Source organism: Pseudophryne corroboree, chromosome 5 (assembly GCF_028390025.1).
Source record: "Pseudophryne corroboree isolate aPseCor3 chromosome 5, aPseCor3.hap2, whole genome shotgun sequence".
Classification (NCBI taxonomy): domain Eukaryota; kingdom Metazoa; phylum Chordata; class Amphibia; order Anura; family Myobatrachidae; genus Pseudophryne; species Pseudophryne corroboree.
Window position 1 is genome coordinate 741,160,358 of NC_086448.1, and position 24,436 is coordinate 741,184,793.

General features: G+C 41.3%; 1 long non-coding RNA gene across 1 annotated transcript in view; it reads right to left on the reverse strand.

The window, feature by feature from the left end:
• The window catches only part of LOC134929405 (uncharacterized), an 89,768-nt gene extending 66,484 nt beyond the window's left edge, over positions 1-23,284 (reverse strand). The window contains exons 1-2 of the long non-coding RNA XR_010178544.1: positions 23,161-23,284; positions 14,287-14,443 (exon numbers count right to left, since the gene is read on the reverse strand). This is a non-coding gene — a long non-coding RNA (uncharacterized LOC134929405). The remainder of the gene's footprint in view (positions 1-14,286; positions 14,444-23,160) is intronic.
• Positions 23,285-24,436: the final 1,152 nt, after the last annotated feature.

Consider the following 24,436-nt stretch of genomic DNA (forward strand, 5'->3'; position numbering starts at 1 on the left):
TGTTTGCACATCCACTTATCATTTGGATGTTAAAAATAAAATTAAAAGTGGATATAATTATTTCTACAACTGTAGCTAGCAATAGGCAAATTAAATATTTTTTATCCACGTTCCAGAACATGTGTGTACATGTTCCATATTTATGCTGCCAGTGCCTTTAGATTACCGACATCCGCAAATGTAAACATCAAATTGACAGATTACAACGGACAGCAGCATTATGCAAAGATTACCCAGCAAAGAGACAGATGTTTCATTTAATGCTCTTCACCATATGATATTATGTTTTCTTCTATTTTCTCTGAGCAGGCTAAACAAGTGACATGCATTCTATGTTGTTGCGCACCAGCGGCCAGATGGACAGAAGTGCAGGTCTGTTTATAACAAACACGGAGATCTGTGATGGGAGATATAAAAACCATTGAGTCTTAATTATTTATGACTTTAAGGTAAATGTGGAAGAAATGAAGGAGTATTCCAACTTCAGATAAGTCCTTCTGATGAAGTGTTTACCAATGCAATACATCTGGAGACAAAGACTCTCTCATGTTATTACTTGCAGTTTGGGGTGACCAGAGCCGGCCTTAGGCATAGGCAAACTAGGCAAATGCCTAGGGCATTTGGTATGCTTAGGGGCACCAGCAGCTTCTGCTGATTAAAATGATATGCGGCATGCCTATATTGTGTGTGTGACTGCGGCTGTATCTGCATACGAAATGCTATGTTGCAGTGTATTCCTGGAAATCACTGTAATGTAGCATTTCGTATGCAGATACAGCCGCAGTCGCACACAGAATATAGGCATGCTGCATATCATTTTAATCAGCAGAAGTTGCTTGTGCATCCTAGCCACATAGTAATGCAAATAAGATGCATTTTCATAAACAAAAGGCGCCCGATGTTAGCAGAGCTGCCAGCTGACTCATGCCAGGCATCTCCTGCAGAACTAGTGGCGTTGCTAGGGGGCACCAGCCAAAATCTTGCCTAGGGCACCATATTGGTTAGGGCCGGCTCTGGGGGTGACACTGAACACATCTCAGATTCTGCAGCTGGCTTTCTATAGCACTCCTCTGGAAAAGCATTTATTTCAACAGTCACTTTCTCACAAGATTAAATGTGTCTCATTGTCATTTTTTTGTATTTCGAGAAAAAGCAATTGAGCCAAGTGGCACTGGCAGCGCTGTATATATCTAGTGTGACTACACAATATTCTCGGGGTCTATTCAACTTTGGCAGGGCTAATTCAATGACCGACTCGCTGAGAGTAGCAGCGGTGGATATTAAAACACCGGAGCAAATCAACATTTCTCTGGTGTGGAAACTGCTGATCCGAATGTCAACTGTGTCCGTATTTCCTGTCACCACTACTCCCATCTTGAAAAATAACAGTTTGGAGCTGCCTGGTTGGTAGTTTGGGGTCTGTGGAGTCTATGTACAAATGCTGTGTGCACACTTCCCAATATATTGGCCGTTCAATTGAGCGGCCGTTATATTGTGGGTATATCGGCAGGTGTATACCACCGATACCTCTATGAACAACGTCATTCACAGACATACTGTATCACGTCGGCCCTGCAGCATAACGGATGGCCGATATAGCTGCAAATAAAGTATATCGGCACATCGTGATGTGTGTTCTTGCTGTCGACCGGACGACTGAACCATTGGCCTAGTGTTTACCCAGCTTAAGCCTTGGAGAGAGTTAAAGTGAATGGAAATAAAGTACCAACCAACTAGCTCCTAACTGTTATTTTTAAAACACAGTGTGAGATGTACCATAATAAAAAATGCAGTTTAAAACCCGTTTTTAAATGTACTAACTAAGCCCAGGCCGAGGTGGAGGGAAACAACAACTTTTGCTGGCTTAAATGTACTAAGCCCTTGCCGAGGTGGAGGGAAACAACAACTTTGCTGGTGTTACCCTATAGAAGCCTATGGGCTTCTTTCCACATCGCAATGTGTGCCTCGCGGCCGCCACATCCCTCTGCACATGCGCTGACGGACTCCCGGGGCCGATACCCAGAAGCCCAGGGACAGATGCAACACTAATCGCATATGTTAGTGCATATGTGATTAGTGTTGGTGTGATGTGTGGCGGAATGTACAGCAGCAGGTTGGTACATCCCACCCACAGCCTGTAACACGGCAGTTAGAAGCTGATTTGCTGGTACTTTCTGTCCGTTCACTTTATCATTCTCCAAGGCTTAGTACATCTGCCCCTGTGTGTGTCTCTATATACTGTAGCGATAGATAGATGTTTTTTAAATATATATATATATATATATATATATATTAGTGATGTGCACCGGACATTTTTCTGGTTTTGTGTTTTGGTTTTGGATTCGGTTCCGTGGCTGTGTTTTGGATTCGGACGCGTTTTGGCAAAACCTCCCTGAAAATTTTTTGTCGGATTCGGTTGTGTTTTGGATCCGTTTTTTTTTTACAAATACCCCTCAAAAACAGCTTAAATCATAGAATTTGGGGGTCATTTTGATCCCATAGTATTATTAACCTCAATAACCATAATTTCCACTCATTTTCAGTCTATTCTGAACACCTCACACCGCACAATATTATTTTTAGTCCTAAAATTTGCACCGAGGTCGCTGGATGACTAAGCTAAGCGACACAAGTGGCCGACACAAACACCTGGCCCATCTAGGAGTGGCACTGCAGTGTCAGGCAGGATGGCACTTAAAAAAAATAGTCCCCAAACAGCACATGAAGCAAAGAAAAATTAAAGAAAAAAGAGGTGCAAGATGGAATTGTCCTTGGGCCCTCCCACCCACCCTTATGTTGTATAAACAGGACATGCACACTTTAACAAACCCATAATTTCAGCCACAGGTCTGCCACACGACTGTGACTGAAATGACTGGTTGGTTTGGGCTCCCACCAATTGCAATTGCTGGTGAATGTCTCCACGCAAGAATTGATTATAATTCATTTTGATGAACATCATCTTCTCCACATTTTCTGGAAGTAACCTCGTACGCCGATTGCTGACAAGGTGAGCGGCTGCACTAAACACTCTTTCGGAGTACACACTGGAGGGGGGGCAACTTAGGTAAAATAAAGCCAGTTTGTGCAAGGGCCTCCAAATTGCCTCTTTTTCCTGCCAGTATACGTACGGACTGTCTGACGTGCCTACTTGGATGCGGTCACTCATATAATCCTCCACCATTCTTTCAATGGTGACAGAATCATATGCAGTGACAGTAGACGACATGTCAGTAATCGTTGGCAGGTCCTTCAGTCCATCACCGCCAGTGGGTGGGCTCGGAATTCTTAGCCTTTTCCTCGCACCCCCAGTTGCAGGAGAATGTGAAGGAGGAGCTGTTGACGGGTCACGTTTCTGCTTGACTTGACAATTTTCTCACCAGCAGGTCTTTGAACCTCTGCAGACTTGTGTCTGCCGGAAAGAGAGATACAACGTAGGTTTTAAATCTAGGATCGAGCACGGTGGCCAAAATGTAGTGCTCTGATTTCAACAGATTGACCACCCGTGAAACCTGGTTAAGCGAATTAAGGGCTCCATCCACAAGTCCCACATGCCTAGCGGAATCGCTCTGTTTTAGCTCCTCCTTCAATGTCTCCAGCTTCTTCTGCAAAAGCCTGATGAGGGGAATGACCTGACTCAGGCTGGCAGTGTCTGAACTGACTTCACGTGTGGCAAGTTCAAAGGGTTGCAGAACCTTGCACAACGTTGAAATCTTTCTCCACTGCGCTTGAGTCAGGTGCATTCCCCCTCCTTTGCCTATATCATAGGCAGATGTATAGGCTTGAATGGCCTTTTGCTGCTCCTCCATCCTCTGAAGCATATAGAGGGTTGAATTCCACCTCGTTACCACCTCTTGCTTCAGATGATGGTAGGGCAGGTTCAGGACTGTTTGCTGGTGCTCCAGTCTTTGGCAAGCGGTGGCTGAATGTCGAAAGTGGCCCGCAATTCTTCGGGCCACCGACAGCATCTCTTGCACGCCCCTGTCGTTTTTTAATAATTCTGCACCACCAAATTCAATGTATGTGCAAAACATGGGACGTGCTGGAATTTGCCCAGATGTAATGCACGCACAATATTTGTGGCATTGTCCGATGTCACAAATCCCCAGGAGAGTCCAATTGGGGTAAGCCATTCTGTGATGATGTTCCTCAGTTTCCGTAAGAGGTTGTCAGCTGTGTGCCTCTTCTGGAAAGCGGTGATACAAAGCGTAGCCTGCCTAGGAACGAGTTGGCGTTTGCGAGATGCTGCTACTGGTGCCGCCGCTGCTGTTCTTGCTGCGGGAGGCAATACATCTACCCTTTGGGCTGTCACAGTCATATAGTCCTGAGTCTGCCCTGCTCCACTTGTCCACATGTCTGTGGTTAAGTGGACATTGGGTACAACTGCATTTTTTAGGACACTGGTGACTCTTTCTGACGTCTGTGTACATTTTCGGTATCGCCTGCCTAGAGAAATGGAACCTAGATGGTATTTGGTACCGGGGACACAGTACCTCAATCAAGTCTCTAGTTGCCTGTGAATTAACGGTGGATACTGGACACACGTTTCACACCGCCCAGGCTGCCAAGGCCTGAGTTATTCGCTTTGCAGCAGGATGACTGCTGTGATATTTCATCTTCCTCGCAAAGGACTGTTGGACAGTCAATTGCTTACTGGAAGTAGTACAAGTGGTCTTCCGACTTCCCCTCTGGGATGACGATCGACTCCCAGCAGCAACAACAGCAGCGCCAGCAGCAGTAGGCGTTACACTCAAGGATGCATCGGAGGAATCCCAGGCAGGAGAGGACTCGTCAGACTTGCCAGTGACATGGCCTGCATGACTATTGGCTTTCCTGTGTAAGGAGGAAATTGACACTGAGGGAGTTGGTGGTGTGGTTTGCAGGAGCTTGGTTACAAGAGGAAGGGATTTAGTGGTCAGTGGACTGCTTCCGCTGTCATCCAAAGTTTTTGAACATGTCACTAATTTCTGATGAATGCGGTCCAGGTGACGTATAAGGGAGGATGTTCCTAGGTGGTTAACGTCCTTACCCCTACTTATTACAGCTTGACAAAGGCGACACACGGCTAGACACCAGTTGTCCACATTTTTGTTGAAATAATTCCACACCGAAAAGGTGATTTTTTTTGTATTTTGACCAGGCATGTCAATGGCCATATTCATCCCACGGACAACAGGTGTCTCCCCGGGTGCCTGACTTAAACAAACCACCTCACCATCAGAATCCTCCTTGTTAATTTCCTCCCCAGCGCCAGCAACACCCATATCCTCATCCTGGTGTACTTCAACAGTGACATCTTCAATTTGACTATCAGGAACTGGACTGCGGGTGCTCCTTCCAGCAATTGCAGGGGACGTGCAAATGGTGGAAGGCGCAACATCTTCCCGTTCAGTGTTGGAAAGGTCAGGCATCGCAACCGACACAATTGGACTCTCCTTGGGGATTTGTGATTTAGAAGAACGCACAGTTCTTTGCTGTGCTTTTGCCATTTTAACTCTTTTAAGTTTTCTAGCAGGAGGATGACTGCTTCCATCCTCAGGTGAAGCTGAACCACTAGCCTTGAACATAGGCCAGGGCCTCAGCCGTTCCTTGCCACTCCGTGTCGTAAATGGCACATTGGCAAGTTTACGCTTCTCCTCAGACGATTTTGATTTACATTTTTGGGTCATTTTACTGAGCTTTATTTTTTTGGATTTTACATGCTCTCTACTATGACATTGTGCATCGGCCTTGGCAGACGACGTTGATGGCATTTCATCGTCTCGGCCATGACTAGTGGCAGCAGCTTCAGCACGAGGTTGAAGTGGATCTTGATCTTTCCCTATTTTACCCTCCACATTTTTGTTCTCCATTTTTTAATGTGTGGAATTATATGCCAGTAATAGATCAACGTATAATACTGGTGGTCACTGGTCAGCAAAACTCTGCACTGTACTCCTCCTATATAATATACTGGTGGTCCCCAGTCCCCACAATAAAGCAGTGTGAGCACAGATATATGCAGCACACTGAGCACAGATATGGAGCGTTTTTCAGGCAGAGAACGTATAATACTGGTGGTCACTGGTCAGCAAAACTCTGCACTGTACTCCTCCTATATAATATACTGGTGGTCCCCAGTCCCCACAATAAAGCAGTGTGAGCACAGATATATGCAGCACACTGAGCACAGATATGGAGCATTTTTCAGGCAGAGAACGTATAATACTGGTGGTTACTGGTCAGCAAAACTCTGCACTGTACTCCTCCTATATAATATACTGGTGGTCCCCAGTCCCCACAATAAAGCAGTGTGAACACAGATATATGCAGCACACTGAGCACAGATATGGAGCGTTTTTCAGGCAGAGAACGTATAATACTGGTGGTCACTGGTCAGCAAAACTCTGCACTGTACTCCTCCTATAATACTGCTGCTCCCCAGAATAAAGATATTTGCAGCCCCCTGAAACAAAGTGAGAGGATGCCAGCCACGTCCTCTCACTATCATTTCCAATGCACGAGTGAAAAATGGCGGCGACGCGCGGCTCCTTATATAGAATCCGAATCTCGCGAGAATCCGACAGCGGGATGATGACGTTCGGGCGCGCTCGGGTGAACCGAGCAAGGCGGGAGGATCCGAGTCGCTCGGACCCGTGAAAAAAAAGGTGAAGTTCGGGCGGGTTCGGATCCCGAGGATCCGAACCCGCTCATCACTAATATATATATATATATATATATATATATATATACAGCGAATGAATGCTTCCACCTATACAATTATGCTGCTTTTACATTGCAAAACCTGCTTTTGAAATGGTATTTGAAACGGTTCTTAAAACGGGTCTGAGCAGCTAAACCCCTTTCACATCTCATGTTGTAACCAGTAAATTACCATTTCATTACCGTTTTGGTACCTTTCACACTGAACCCGTTTCACCCATAGAAAACAGTGGTTGTCATTATAAATGGAGTTTTCTGGCCCACATATTATTAATAATTATTAATTAATTCATTATTAATAATTTGGATAGTCGTACGATGGAACCCAGCAGCTTGAAGCATTTTTGCTATGTTTCTATATATATGAGGGTATCCTTGACTGTCCCAGTAATTTGGCAGCAGATTTCCTCATCCCCTCTGATCCTAAAGCAGCTCCCTCACCTCTTCATCACTCCAATTAGACATTTTATAATGGCTTTGCAGTCTAAACGTTTATAAAGCCACTCTCACATGTGTCTCCTGTGTTTTCCAAGCGGTTTCCTGGTTGTGGCTGCTGACATCACACATGGAGACAGCCTATGACCTGCTGGGGCTTGCAAATACCGTTTCAGACCCTTTCACACTGCACAGTGAAATGGGACTGAAACGGGTAGGACCCTTCTTTTTTACCGTTTCAAAATACAGGTATTTTGAAAACGGTAAATTGAAGGGGACCCTTTCACATCGCAGCTTGACCCGTTTAGGAAGCCAGTTAAAACGGCAAAATACCGGGTATAAGCTGCGGTGTGAAAGGGGTATTACACCAAAGGTGGTTGACTTACTGTACATGGGGGGTCATTACGAGTTGATTGCTAGCTGCCGTTGTTCGCAGCGCAGCGTTCAGGCTAAAAATCGGCATTTCTGCGCATGTGTATGCACTGCAATGCGCATGCGCGACGTATGGGTACAAAGGGGGTCATTCCGACCTGATCACTCGCTGCAGTTTGTCGCAGCACAGCGTTCGGGTCAGAACTGCGCATGCACCGGTGCCGCAATGCGCCGGCGCATGGCAGCTTTCGTTACCTAGCGATCGCCTCTGAGACAGAGGCGGTCGCTAGGCGGGAGGGGCGGCAGGCGCGGCTGGACCGTTGGGGGGGTGGGCCACGGCGGCTGCGTGACGTGTCACGCAGCCGCTGCGGCGAGCGGGAGCGACAAGCAACTCCCGGCCAGCCGCAGGAGCTGCGTTTGCTGGGAGTTACTCCTCAAATACAAAGGCATCGCCTCTGTGCGATGCTTTTGTATTTGTGTGGGGGGCGGCACTGACATGCGGGGCGGACTAGCCCTGTGCTGGGCATCCCCCCGCATGTCTGAGTTTACGATCGTAGCTGTGCTAAATTTAGCACAGCTACGGTCAACTCAGAATGACCCCCAAAGTCCTTTGTGGTTTTGTACAGGTTCTAGCGAAGATTTCAGTCGCAATGGCGGCCACAAGAAGATTGACAGGAAGGGGGCGTTTCTGTGTGTCAACTGACCGTCTTCTGGGTGTGCTTGGAAAAACGCAGGCGTGCCAGGGAAAACGCAGGCGTGGCTGGGCGAACGCTGGGTGGGATGTGACGTCAAAAGCCAACCCTCCAATGTTAGAATCAACGCACACGAAGAGTAACTCCAGGGCTGTTCTTGTTTTTCACAAAATGTTTTTGCAGGCGCTCTGCTGCACAGGCATTCGTGGGTGGCGACAATGCGTTTGCACGGCTGCTAAAAACTGCTAGCGAGCGATCAACTCGGAATGACCCCCATAGGACACAGTAATGTCACTACAGAATACATAAAGTACATGTCCATTGCGATTCTGTAGCACTTCTGGCGTGAATCATTGCCCACAGAATGGCACTGGATGTAGAGCAGTTTATCTGAAGTGCATCTATTCCCAGCCAGTCGCTTTTATTGCTTTGCACATTCATCATTTTTCGAACACCAGCCACAGAAGAACGAAATGTCACTTATTTTAAAAGAACATTTATAGATTGAGGGCATTATGTGATAGAGTCAGGTGGGAGCATACTGCCCGAGAGGTCAGGTGACCTGCCTTGGGTCTCCTGTGGAATTGTCTCAGTGGCACAATTTGTGTGACATTGATCAATATGTGTTGTTTGAAACATGATAGATTTAGAGGAGAAAGATATCTGATTTATACTATTTTATATTCTGTTTCCTTCTTCTTCTTCTTCTTCTTCTTTTCTTTTTTTTTTTTTTTTTTTACAACCAAACTGATTTTGTTCTGTCACATCTGACCTCCTAATGTTACATAATACAGTTTATTTATTTATATATATGTGTATATATATATATATGTATATATATCTATCTCCAGTTTATATTCGGCACTCGTTTCCATATAAAACAGCTCGCCCTGTGCCCTCTTAAACAACCAAGCTAGTTGTAAATATTCCAATGGACAAGCGACGCTCACGGGTCTTCAACAATAAACGGGTCCAGTCACCCTGAATTAGCAACGTTTTGGTTTTATTGCAAACCTTTTTTCAGGCATATGACGAAGGTTTGCAATAAAACCGAAACATTGCTAATTCGGGGTGACTGGACCCGTTTATTGTTGAAGACCCGTGAGTGCCGCTTGTTAATTGAGATTTCTTAGTCTTTCTGGGTATGTTTTGTGATGAAGGCTATGCACCATTTTAGTTGCCCTTCTTTGTACAGTTTCTAATGTATTAATATCCTTTTGAAGATATGGCCTCCAGAACTGAACACAGTATTCTAGATGAGGCCGTACCAATGACCTATACAGTGGCATTATTACTTCTTTCTTTATGCTGCTTATTCCTCTCCCAATGCAGCCAAGCATCTGACTAGCCTTCCTCATTGCTTTGTTACATTGCTTACCTGCCTTTAAGTCATCTGAAATAGTGACTCCTTTCCTCCTCAGTAGTTTCCAGTATAGTGCGATTAATACTATATTTAGCCTTTGGATTTTTGAGACCCATGTGCATGATTTTGCATTTTTTGGCATTAAACTGTAATTGCCAATCTGTAATTAGACTAAAATGGGGTTTTATGCTTTATACTCTAGATGCCATTTATTTGTAAAATTTCTGTTTATTGCCGACTCAGTAAAAACAAATAAATCCTGTTTTCTATCTATTTATGCGATAATGTCAGATATATAATTTGTCACGTGTAATTTATTGCACTTTTAAATATAATAGGTTAATGCATATTTAAGTAGAATTAAAAGCACAGCTGATGACAGACTGGCCCTGCATGTGTTCCACAGAATGTTATCATTAATAGAACATGGTAGAACAGACGTCTGTCCTGTGATGCTCCTGTGGGCACATGGCATATCCAACGTCTGCCTTTAAGGCATAAAATGTCAGCTTGTAAATAATGATCTTTTTGTGACATGCATTTGATCATGTGTTAAATGCTACCATATAAAATATGGAATTTTATGTGTAAAGCTACAAATCCCCAATCTGCCTGGAAAGGTCATTTAAAGCCTAAAAGAACTTGACATTTTCTCTTTAAACATCTGACTCGTTGGCCCAGAATTAAGAAAGGCTCGGTGTAAATGACCTTAACAATTCACACAAAAGGTTTAGCTAAAAACGTAAATAGAAAATGGGGATACCAGTCCAATATATATATATATATATATATATATATATATATCCTCTGTGTGTGTAGGTATGCACATATCCATACAACTTCTGGGGTGCTTCCTTAATTTATACGACTATTCAGCCCAATATGTTCTTATAAGCACTTGTGAGCAGCTGATGCTGAGATGACAGTCTTTGAACAGTCTGTTAATAGACCGAAGTCGACAAATATGCAATGTATGGCATTTCGGATATTATTTTGCAGTATCCTGCATTGAGAGGCATATATGAAATCCAGAGATGGAAGTCTTGAGACAAGTGGCATTATGAATGCTTAGCTGCAATCTGTTGGGCAGATGTATTAAGCCTGAAGACGACATAAGGAAGTGATAAACCGGTGATAAGTGCAAGGTGATAAACGCACCAGCCAACCAGCTCCTAACCGTTAATTTACATATTGGAGCTGATTGGCTGGCGCGTTTATCACTTTGCACCTATCACTGGTTTATCACTTCTTTATGCCTTCTCCAGGTTAATACATCTGCCCCAGTGTTTGTTCGAGCACAGGGTGGTGCAATAAAACAGTAATTAGAGATTTAACATTGGAGAGTGCCCTTCTTTGTATAGACATATAGATAGATTTAAATATATACTGTATATATATATTATAAATAGAATTGAGTGACTTGGAGTATCTGGAATCCACACCGCTTTGGGATCTGAGTATTCCTGAGCCGCGGCTTGGGGCTTCTCACCAGGCTCGGATTCCACATTGAGGCAAAACGCTATCCACCCGACATCGGATTCTCATGGGTTGTGGATTCTATATAGCAGTGCCGCAGCCGGGACTCAATTTTACTCTGCTCAGGCACGCTGTCAGCATATACAGGGGCACGCTGCTGTATGCTGCGCTGGACTCTGCTGTATTGGCTGAAATGTGTATTATAGTCACTGTCAGTGTATACAGTCATGATGCTGTATGCTGCTTTGTACTCTGTTGTATTGGCTGAGCTGTGTATTATAGTCACTGTCAGTGTATACAGGAGCACACTGCTGTGTGCTGTGCTGTACTCTGCTGTTTTGGCTGAGCTGTGTATTATTATACTCAACAGAGGGTCTTGAAAAAAGAGAGCAAATGGATCTTCAGGCTTGGATCTCTTTCACCAAGGGGACTAAATGAAAATATACATTATGGAGCCTTCTTAACCTCCTAAAAGTAATTTCATACAAAACAGCAATTCCATGCATTATATATCAGACAAGGAATTTGGGTTTTTATATATAATAAATAAATTCAAAAATTGTTAATCACTTATATTACAACAGTTTCATGTTCATAACAATTTTCCTTTAAGGATCAACCAATATTATACGTACTTGCTCCTGTATATACATATATGTGCACATGAGTGTACATATTTCTCTTATTAATTATCAATTTCCTTACACAATATCAATTTATATCAATAAATCCTCTTTTCACATTATATGCACTTATATTGCATGTGTGTATATATATATATATTGTATATATTTCATTTCACTTTATTATAAAAAACTTTTTTCTGCTCTCATATTTAATTATTACTCCTTATTAATTCCCCCCCCCCCAACTTTTTTTGCTTAAAAAGTTGCAAACATTTTATCAGCATTTTAGCATTCTATTTTTCTCCTATTGCAATTGGCACATGATACGCAATAATCATTACAATGAACAAGCTTGGTTAATTGGCAATTAGCCAATAGCTTACTTATCCTCACATCTATTACATTTATACTTATTTATTTTATATATAATTTTTTATTTTCTGAATATTATCCCATAAAACCGCAATTTATTATTCAGTTGATTATTGATTAGCTCCACCAGCTTTATAAATATTATTATACTATAATTTCATTTATTCACGCTTTCAATCAGCAAAAAAAGACTCAATTTATTCAGATGCTCTTGCTGCATTCCTAATTAAATCACTAATTTGGCAGCCTCAATTCTGATTGGACATAGCCAGTATATAAGGTAAAGAAAGGCAGGAATCACAATAGGACTCAAGGTGAACAAGCCCGGCTAGGGTGAAACGTACGTCCGCTTCGCTTCTCAGACACTCTGACGTCATTCTGACGTCTTTCCGGGAATCCCGTGTGACGCTCACGGACCCGGACTTGTAGGCAAAACCCCTCACACGCTTTTATAGCAAGGATTTCCACGGGGGCTACAGCAATAGGATCCACTCACAATCAGAGGTATTTTCGGCGCGCACTCATTGCGGGACGGGAGTGGTTTTTTTCCTGCAATGACAATTGTTATCAGGATAACCCCTCTCCGCTTCCCGACAAAAGCAAGTAACGCCACTATCTTCCTTCATACCCGCTCCGGCCGCTGACTCTCTCACCTCCCATTCACTGTGACATTCTTTCACACATGGGAAGGCAGCAGAAGTGAGTGGACTAACGGCACGGGTACTTTTCAATACTTACCTTTATTATCATAAAGTTAATGTTAACCAATCAATATACCAGTTTGGTTATTAATTGTTCTTGCAGTGATAATTAATAATTGTTACACCTGACCTAGCAGATAGAATTCGCTGTATGTATTAACAAGACATTTTTGATATAAATACAGTATCCAATTTAATTATTGTCAGTTACAGCTCTCTACTGTGGGACGTGTTATTTCTGACACTTATTGAGTAACATTTAAAATATCACTGTGTAATACTTTACAATCGTTGTATGCATTAGCAAGACATTGATACAATTACAGTATCTAATTGAATGATTGTCAGTCACAGCTTCCTACTGTGGGACGTGTTATTTCTGACACTTATTGAGTAACATTTAAATATCACTGTGTAATACCTCACAAAGATTGTAATAAGCATATTTGCTATATAACCCTTTTTTGCCTACTTAATTTAATTTATCAGCACATAAATTTTCGCCTAGCATGTAACTAATCAACTCTCCTCCATTACAGATTTTATTAAATCGCATCCCGTGTCAAGAGTTTTGGTATCATTGCCTTCTCTCTATAACACACTACTGTATACAGGGGTTGCTACAAACTATTACAAAGAATCGTTTGAGATATGTTGCTATTTTGGATGAGCGTATTATATGAGATATAATCACCTTCGTACCTTATCTATCTATTCTATAGGGTATACCAATAGGTATCTTTGCCCTTTTTTCTATACACATCAATTTTAATTGTCGAAATAAAGTATAATTTTTTATACAATAAATATTGAAAAATAATACATACATTGTTTTTGAAAGAGTGCACCCACAAAGAGGCTTTTTCTCTTTGGTTCCCCATTTCTTTGGAGGGACCATTTTTTGCTTCTACATTTATATTATTATACTCAGTATATACAGGGGCATGCTGCTGTGTGCTGCAATGCACTCTGCTGCATTGGCTGAGCTGTGTATTATAATCAGTGTACACAAGGGACATGCTGCTGTGTGCTGCGCTGTACTATGCTGTGCTGTGTCCATCTTAAGTGGCTGTATGTTCACAAGCAGTACTATAGTGTGTATTGTCATTTCAGTTGCGTAAAAAGTTTAAAAAAAGTAAAGTTTTTAAAAATGTTTTATTTTAAGTATGCAGAACCAGTATGCCCTGAACCCCTATACATATATTATTCACGTACATAATATAAAATAAAAGCCCTTTGAACTGCCACAGGGAGAGTTGAGCTGCAAAGTGAAAAATGTATTTTTCTATTGTTTGTACTGTTTTGGTGTGCTTTACATTAGTGCACTTTGTTCAAAGCCCAGTGACTCGATGCAGTTTGAACCAATCTGCAAGTTTAAAAAAGTGTGTATATATATATATATATATATATATACAGTATATATATATATATATATATCCACCATAGGTGTGGCACTGAAGGTACAATAAATTCACACGAACAAACCATCCATGTCAATGTTTCAGTTTATGTAAACTGTTTTCAAGACAAATATGAGAAATACATACTCAAATACTTATAGGCCATCACCAACACCCAGTAGAGACTGACTTGCGTTGTGTCCCGACCGGGCCACGGACTCCTGATGTCATCACGAATACAGCGTCTCCAATGATGTCCTGCCGCATCGGCGCATACCACATGACAGCAAACAACCCCCGTCACCTAGCAACAGTATACAAAAGCAGAAGCACTGGACATTAACCATTACCTTCATTGCTTTGTTCAAAATAGCTAGAATTTTATATCAAAGCCGCAATATCTACAGTAATAATTAAATATCCTTCAATAATTAAAGAATCTATCAGCATACCCATACTTCATTAAATGTTAGTTAAATTCGTAATGTTATCACTAGTTTAAGGACCAGATACCCCAACTTAGTAAGTCATACAGTACTTTGTCACCAAAGACAATATGGTTTCAAGGACCATGAAAACACATCCAGAATGACCTCTGGCAAGTACCAGCATAATCCTAACCACCTGGCTTTTTCTAACATTAAAGAAAAAAAGAAAAATAGATGGATTCATTCAAACCCTTAGTGTGAATTGACATCCATCCTGAAAAGCCATTCAGATTTGCGTTTTAAAAGCGTTTTGTCACGATCCCCGCGATGGCAATTCTGCGGGATGTGATAGATTATCCTATATCGTATTTGGGCATTCTTTTGCCCAAAATCACAAGTGGATGCTGATTCATCACAAGATTCATATAGTAATTCAAGAGATGCAGAGGTATCTAGGTTCTCCTCTAAACGACAACCATCAGACCCTTTAGGGGTAACTACTCATATGCGAGTGAATATGGCAAAAAGCGCAACAGTAGATGAGGGGGACAAAATAGAAGGGGAAAAACATGGAAGAAGGCCTCCACTTCCTTGAAGAAATTATATTTAATCTGTCCTACCATACTTTGTCCAATAGAAAAGCCTGTCTTTAGTTCCCTCCAATGCTTTTGATGAGTTCAACTGGCAGATTGAAAAATTAAATCTACATAAACAATTAAAATTGAAGTTTTTTTTATAAAAATCAGAAACCTTCTAAGGAGCCAACTATACCAATGCCCGCTAATCGATTATCCTATATCGTATCCTATATCCTATATCGTATATTGTTGTGATGAGGCAAAAGAATGCTTTTTTCCCCACAAAATGCTGTGCAACTGGCTGGTCGTTGTACCCAGTTGTCAAAGTTGTGCGTATAGCATAGCGCTGATATACCATGTGTTCTTTAAATTTACACATAGTTTTCCCTATGTCAGACAATCCACAGGGACTGATTAGTTGATAAATCAGGTAACTGCTGTTGCATGTCAAATGGTGTCTGATTTTAAATTGCTTCCCTGAATGGGGATAGTTATAGGTATCTCCTGTAATCAGATGTCTGCAAGTCACACAGGCAAATTCAAAACAATCAAATTGTTTTGATGACAAAAAATATTTTGGTAATAACCCCGCTGTAGAGTTAAAATTAGTTTTCACTAACATATCACGTAAATTCTTTCCCCTGGAAGAATCCTTCAGTCCCAATTCGGCATCAGAAGTAAATAAAGGACACAATTTATTGGCCATACTACGAATCATAGGAGATGATGTTGACTATTGAGTTAACCGTGGAAATCTTAGATTTTGGCTCTCTCTTGGATTCCTCACCAACAATCGTTTTCTATCAATGGCCAAGACACGTTGTTTGGTCTTCTCCAAATGCTTACTATTATATCCTCGTACTGCAATTTTATCTACCATCTGATCTAATTGCACCAACGTATTTTGTCTATCACTATTCAACCTATGGATGCAAAGCATTTGTGAATCAGGTAGACCAAGTTTTAAACTCTTTGGGTGACAGCTTTGATATTGCAACATTGAATTTCTATCCGTGGATTTAGACAATCATGTTATCACCAAAGATCTACCCCTTTTACAAATCCTTACGTCCAAAAAAATCAGTGGTCTCACGACTCATAGTATAAGTGAACTTTACAGGGCAGTTAGTCCTATTATGGGCTTTCATGAAATTTATAAATTTATCCTCTGTACCTTTCCAAAAATTAAGTAAGTCATCAATAAAGCGACTATAAAAAAACTATTTCACCCGAGATGTCACAATTTTCAAAGAATAATGAAATCTCAATTTGGAACATGTAAGTATTGACATATGCCGGAACCACTGAGGATCCCATGGATCAGCCCGTTATCTGCTGATAAAATATTCCGTAAAACACAAAGTAATTTTTGTAAGACTAAGCTTAAGCAGCATCAGATATATCTCAATGTGACTTGCATCAACACACCCCTCATTAAGTAACAACCTCCTAACAGATGCTATGCCCTCATTATGAGGAATTACAGTGTACAAACTTGTAGCATCAGCTGTAATTAACCAGAGGTTATCAGGTTACGCACTTTATGACTGTAACTTATTCAGTAACATTATAGTATCAAGCAGACACTGTTCCTGTTTTTGAATAATCGGCTGAAGAATTGAGTACAGCCACACTGATGTCGGTTGGAACAACAATCCTCAGGCTTAAATAATGGGTCGACCTTGAGGGGGAGTCAACCCCTTGTGGATTTTCGGAACAGTATAGAAAACAGGAATAACTGGAAATTTGGGATGCAGAATCGAAAACATTTCCTCATCCACCAATGCTGCATCCTTAGCCATAGTTAAGATCTTTGTTAACTTCTTCCAAAACATAAATGTTGTATCAGCACTAAGTCACTTATAAACAGAGCAATCTTATAGTTGTTGAAGAATCTCCTGTGCATAGTCCCCAGCATCTTGTAGAACAATGCTCCGCCTATATCAGCGGGGCGTATGACTAAATTTGTGTTGTCTTTCCAGTACTGATAAATTAGGGTGGTCTGAAGTTCTGTATCTAGTTTTCTCTTTCACTTCATAATCCAATAATGGTTGCATTATTTGACACCATGCAAAGTTGACTTTTCACTAATTTGTCTTAAATTAGCGGGCATTGGTATAGTTGGCTCCTTAGAAGGTTTCTGATTTTTATATAAAAACTTCAATTTTAATTGTTTATGTAGATTTAATTTTTCAATCTGCCAGTTGAATTTATCAAAAGCATTGGAGGGAACCAAAGACAGGCTTTTCTATTGGACAAAGTATGGTAGGACAGATTAAATATAATTTCTTCAAGGAAGTGGAGGCCTTCTTCCATGTTTTTCCCCTTCTATTTTGTCCCCCTCATCTACTGTTGCGCTTTTTGCCATATTGACTCGCATATGAGTAGTTACCCCTAAAGGGTTTGATGGTTGTCGTTTAGAGGAGAACCTAGATACCTCTGCATCGCTTGAATTACTATATGAATCTTGTGATGAATCAGCGTCCACTTGTGATTTTGGGTAGTTCCTTCTAAAAAATGTTTTTCTCCTTCTATATGCAGATTGACCACCAGACAACCATCGGTAGGCCTGATGCCTTTCGTAATCCATTTCCACCTTTTCGCAATTTCTGTTTCTTAAATTTAATTAGGTCTTTTTTTTATAAATGCTCATTTGACTAGTGAGTTTTTCAATCTAATCAGTGGGGCAGATGTATTAACCTGGAGAAGGCATAAGGAAGTGATAAACCAGTGATAAGTGCAAGGTGATAAACGCACCAGCCAGTCAGCTCCTAACTGTCAATTTGCATATTGGAGCTGATTGACCACATCTGCCCCAGTGTCTTTATCAGCCTGTAACACCTGTAAATGTATACTTTCAAATCTCTCAATTTTATTAGAAATAATCAGTTCTTTTTTAGACTGTTCAATGACTAATAATAATAGAGTGTAAGAACATTTATTAAGGATTGCTATCCACTTTTTACAAAACTTCCAATAAATGGACAATTTCTAATAAGGAACCCACAGGGTATTTTCTTAGATTTAAAATAGTCACTTAATTAAAAGCCATGCCAGGGAGGAGGAGCACTCTCACGGGGTCACTTAAGCTGGCCATACACTTGTCCGATAGGATCACTTTTCACCCGACTCTGACAGATCGGGCAGAGAAATCGGGTGAAAAGTGGCCAAATTGGATGTGTTTGACATCCAATCCGATGCGCGGCCCTGTGCGCATCGGACCAGAGTCGGAAATCGGACGTGCTGCATGTCCAGCCACCGACTCGGGGCGAGCTCCGGCAGTGTGGAACGGGATTGCATGCGATATGTCACATGCAAAAGGACTGCTCCCGGGCAGCTCAAGGGGTATCAGCTGGGATTTCTCCCTTAGGAGAAATCGCAGTAATGTATGAGAAACTTTAGGGATCATATTCCCCTTACTTAAGGTAAGCTTTACACTTTTATGATTGTTTGCACCTTGACGAAAAGGCCAATGGGTCTTGAAATGTGGGCTAAATAAAAGCACACTTTTTTATTTTGTACAAGACCGGAGGAGTGGCCCCTGTTACTTCTTTGGGGGACACCTGCATTTGTATATGATTTTTGGGAAGGCACCCCAGCAGCTTTGCTACATATCCCAGAGTGCCCTTCTACATGTTATATATAGATAGATCTATTGTTTGTACTGTTTGGTGCACTTTACTCTAGTGCGCTTTGTTCAAAGCCCTGTGACTCTATGTAGTTTGAACTGAGCTGCAAGTTCAAAAAAGAAAAAATATATATATCTATTGTTTGTACTGTTCTGGGCACTGTATCAAACTTTGTTGTGGCAAAGTTTCATAGATGTGCTATAAATTGCCACGTGTTTGTGCCACTGCTCTGTCACTTAATAATCAACCAGCTCGCTACAGCCTATGGCCTAAAGCGAATGAAAACAATATTATGAGTTGTGAGGTGGTCAAAATTGACTAGAAATGTGTGGAAATTAATGTTATTGAGGTTAATAATAAAGGCCCAAATGATGTGATTTTAGCTTTTTTTGCCAATGTGTTGAAAAAATAAAAACCCCAAACCAGTCATGGCCGAAATCCAAAACCGGATAATGAATTAGAACCAAAACCAGCAAAAATGGTTTAGCGTACATCTCTAATTATAATATATACAATGAAATATTTAATTACTTAGACATCATCTAAACAACCTAACACAATTAGCTAATCACACTTTAGATGGAGAAGGCCCCACCCACTCTGAGATCACTATCAAAAGCAAGAGAAAGGAGTCCAAGATAGTACAGAGTCTGTAGTCAGCTTGTCTTCCTTTGAACTTAACAATAATATCAAAAGATGGGGATAATATCAAAAGATCTATCATTTGTCCTGACAGTCCCATTTGATCAATTCAGATGGTCTATTGATTAATACAAATTGTTTCATAAACTCAAGAGACTCAAAGAGAGATTTCCTTTCACAAAATTGACTTACACTGTGCAAGGTTCATTTAAATGGAAAAGTAATTTAGATCTCCCTTCCCAAAACACCAGTATAAAAACTTTGCTTGCTTGGCAGCGTAAGCGGGTGAGACATAACCTTAATCAGGTGGAAAGATAACCTAAGCAAGAATTAACAGATTACAATTAAGATAGCAGACAAGGGGGGAGCTGTTGTATAAAATAACATTGATTACAAAACTGAAGTAAAGAGACAACTGTCTGATCAGATGATGTACAGTACCAGAGATTACGAGGGGCACTGGTTAGATCATTTGCTAATGAAATTGCTTGCCGGAAGGAGCTAACAGAATTTGAAAATGGGATCAGTAAAGGTTGCATGATGTTTCCAGGGCGACCCTGGACTGGTATACAGAAAATTCTGTAACCCGAAGGGACGGAACAGCTCAGAGTCCAGATCTTAACCCCGTTGAGAACCTGTGGGATGAATTGTAGTGACTGGTGCATTCTAGAATGACTCGACCTTATTCAGTGTTGCAGTTGGTCACTGTACTTAAGGCAGAATAACAAAACATACCACCTGCTGTTGTGCAGGAGCTTGCGGTCAGTTTGCCAAGATTGGTGTCTGCAGTAATCACTGCACATGGTGAACCAACAAAGTACTGACATCAATAAAATCTTAGTGCTGTCATTGTCCAATAATTTTTGTTTACATTGTGTACGTCCACCCGGAAGGCCGATAATTTCGGCAAAGGAACTCTCTTTTCTCTCATGTTGCACAATATTTGAATAGTTACTTCCAGACATGTGTTAGAAGTATTGATAGTTTTCTAAAAGACACCCATGACTTTGTTGAAAGTGCGTATCATTATGTTACCAAAATGTTAAAATGCTTTGTTGGAAATGATGAATGTATCAACTCTATATATGCTTATTTCCCATGGAGATGGTATCAATACCATTAGAAATTATTTGGCTGGATCACATACAGGAAACCCCTCTGTTGAGTTTTTGATACAACTATTCGAAATGCTGTAACTTTGTCATGTGCTGTAATTATTTCAAATGTAGCAGACTATATTATCACCAGATCCTGGGAACTGCGATGGACAGTAACATTGCACCATCATATGCAAACCTCTACATGGATGCATATGAGAGGATGCATATTATCCTGCAATTTGGAGATAGTCTTGTTCATTACAGCTGCTACATTGATGATGTCTTTTATTTGGCGGGGTACCATGGATGATCTGAATCCCATGTTGGTTTACCTGAATACAGTTGATACACCCATCAGATTTACTATGAATGTTCATATTGATCAAATCAATTTTTTCACAATTTATACCACCGACACCGGTTATGGCCTCAAGCTATATAGAAAAACTGCAGACCGCAACACTTTTCTCTGTTTTGACAGCTTTCATCCAGACATCTTCCTACTGTATTTCACAATTCTTGAAAGTTTTAAAGATAAAAAATAGATCCTAACATGGCAGAAGAACAACTTGGAAATATAGTCAATCATTTTACTCAAAGGAGTTACAGCAGCTCTGTCACTTCATGGTTTCTCACCAAAGCACAGACCAATTTAAGAAGGAAATATAAGAAGGTGGAGGAAGGATTTGGATGAACCCTTTGTAGTTACAACAATTTATGATACATCCAGTACCTCAGTATGGAAGTCCATAATGCAGTATTGGCTGATTGTGGCCGCCACAGACCCAGCATTCTGGAGTTTACTGACCAGTAGACCCCTTATTAGTTATAAATGGGGCCCCAACGTGAGGGATCTCCTTATGCGTCTGGAACTATGTTTATCACAGAACCCTACTACATGGCTTAAGTCTCATAAAATGAGATGTTACAGGTGTGCGGGCTGTACTAGCTGCAGAAGCATGCTTACTGATGACACTTCCCATCATCTGCATATGGAATACAAGCTAAGGATTCATCATAACCTCTGCCGTACCTCCAACCATGTTATCTATTTTCTGAGTTGTCCATGCTCACTGTTGTATGTTGGCAAGACTGTTACTCATTTTGTGACTGTATGGCAAATCATAGGTCTTCTATTTGGGCAGCAATTGAAAGTAGTGAGCTTTTTTACAGTGCAGCCTTTAGCTATATTGAGATGTATGTTGTCAATTTTATAGTAGGCACATTGCAATTAACATGGAACAGGCTTTTTGCACCTTGCTAATATATATTTTTTTGTGGTCAAGAAGCTATACATTGCTGTTCTGCCTTCACTGGGATGTTTCCTTAATCAAATTCAGGCATACAGCATAACCACATCTACTTTCCAATAATCCCACTCAGATGTGATGGTCTGAAGAATGGTATTTATTATATAGTAGAATAAATTGGTAAAACTGATACAAATAATATAATGCTATTACAACATGCCGAAATTGTATAATGCAATGTAAACATATAAACATGCAGGATGCAGAAACATGAACAAAGTATGCAAACATTAATAAATCACATGTCCAAGAATATGCTAGAATACATATTCACTGTCAGCAGATCTATAATGGCAAATATAGGGATGAAAAACTCACCTTTGGATGTTATGCTGGCTGGGACCATGAGAGAACTAAAATGGATGCCTTCCATGATTTCTTCCCAGAATACACTTGGGAGCTGCTGAGGAAGCTTGTGAGGTTCAAATGCCACATCTGTGCTAACCACTAGACAGGGCTAATACTAATGATATAATATGATATAACATATGCTGAAAGTATGACATGTATTACATATGCTGAAGGCATGACACCTGATTTATTCTGATGAAGAAGTGTTTTTTAAATAATAGTGTAGTGCAGTGGTCAGGGAACAGGGGTAAATTACCCCAAATGGGGTAAAAATGAAATTCCTGGGCTAATGGATGGTTGCTCTACCGAGACACAGCCCCGTCCAGCTCGCGATGTGACGTGCTGACGTCACACCGTGCTCCCTCCTGCCCGCCCTGCGCTGTGCTCCTGGCCGCCATGTGCTGTGTTCCTGGCCACGGTGTGACGTGCTGACGTCACACCGCGCTCCCTCATACCCGCCCGTTCTGCGCTGTCCTGTCCTCCTGCCCGTGGCCTGCCAACCCACACACAGAACTTGAAGTGTTCTGTGGCTGACCGCTGACGGAGTTCCGCAGGATCAGACAGTGGCCCACATAACAGTGGGAAATTCCCACTGACATTACTGAGGTGAGGATGTGACCATTTGTCTCCTAAAAGTCGTGTTCCCCCTCCTTCTTCCCCTGTCATTCATCTTTCTTACACTCATTCTGTTGTTTTGGGGAGAAAGTGTTAATAACCCAAAATTGCCAAAAAATTATTGGCGAAAATAATAAAAAAAAGAAAGAAAAAGAATATATATATATATATATATATATATATATATAGCATGGGAAGCAGAGGCACTCAACAGTCTGATGAAGCAAAATGTATAGCCTTTATTACGGTCCTACGCCGTTTCGGGGTAATCCCCCGTCTTCAGGGACAAGCAGTACAAACATACACGCTACAAACCACATCTAATATACCCTATCTAACAAGTGTTAACTACGTCTAACCTCACTCACCTGTCCGGCGCTGCCATTCCCGCCGCGTCCAGCCGCTGAAGTCGCGGGTCTCAGAACAGTGACGTCATCTGGCCGCGCCGGACCCGGAGAGCCAATGAGAGGATGTTTAAAAGTGTTGCTAAGTGACACCTGTACACAAAAACAGACAACAGTGCATATTACAAGATCATGGAGGAAAACATCCTAAAATACCTCAATAATGCTACAGTTAAAAACATTGGGTGTCAGCTGCTGATAGCAGAATCACAACTAAACTATAACATGATATATATAGTGTATGCTGAATAAAATAGAGCTATAAAATAAGCCCGTAATGGAATACAGATAGCGCTTCTATAGTGAACAATAATAAAGAAAAATGAAGCAATGCCTGTCAACCATGGGAGATGACATATGGTATGCACAATAATTTTGGTTATATACTATAATTATGATAAATTGATTATAGAAAACACTGTAGACCCAGAGTTTCATTTAAACCCCCCGGGGATACAGTGTTCAATTCATGTATCCATCTACTTTCTCTCTGTAATAAGATCCTGTTTCGATCTCCTCCTCTGTGGTGCTGGGGAACATGATCTATAATGATCGCTTGTAAACTCGCTACATTATGCTTAGCTATTAGACAATGTCGGGCCAGTGGTTGTTCACTGGTCCCCTTCTCTTTAGCCTGTTTTATGGCACTTCTGTGAAGGGCCATCCGTTCTCGGAATTGCCGCTGTGTCTTGCCGACATAAGCAAGACCACAGGGGCATTTCAACATATAAACAACATGAGTGGTCGTACAGGTCACTCTATGTCGTATTTTGAAAATTTTGCCCGTGTGGGGGTGGCTAAATGTGGAGCCAGTCAATAGGGTGTTACATGTAGAGCAACCTAAACAGCGAAAGCACCCAACTTTCGGGCGTAAGAAATGGGTTTGTTGCTGTTTAGTAAGAGGAAACACATCCAATTTAACAACCCTATCAGCTATATTGGGGCCCCTTGTGTAACTAGGTAATACACGAGAGCCCAATAATGCCGGTAATGTATTATCAGTATTTACAATTGGCCAGAGCTTCTTAACCTGTTTTGTAATAGTAGTGGTGGCTGCTGTGTAATTGTTGACCCACGGTATTCTGCGGGTCACTTGTTTTGTATCACCCTCACCAGATGAATTCAACAATGTTTCCCTAGGTAGAGACATGACCTTGTTTTTACTGGCCAACAGATCAGGGCGTGGATATCCCCGCTGTGCAAATTTATGTACCATCTGGTCCAAGGTGGGTTCCACCTG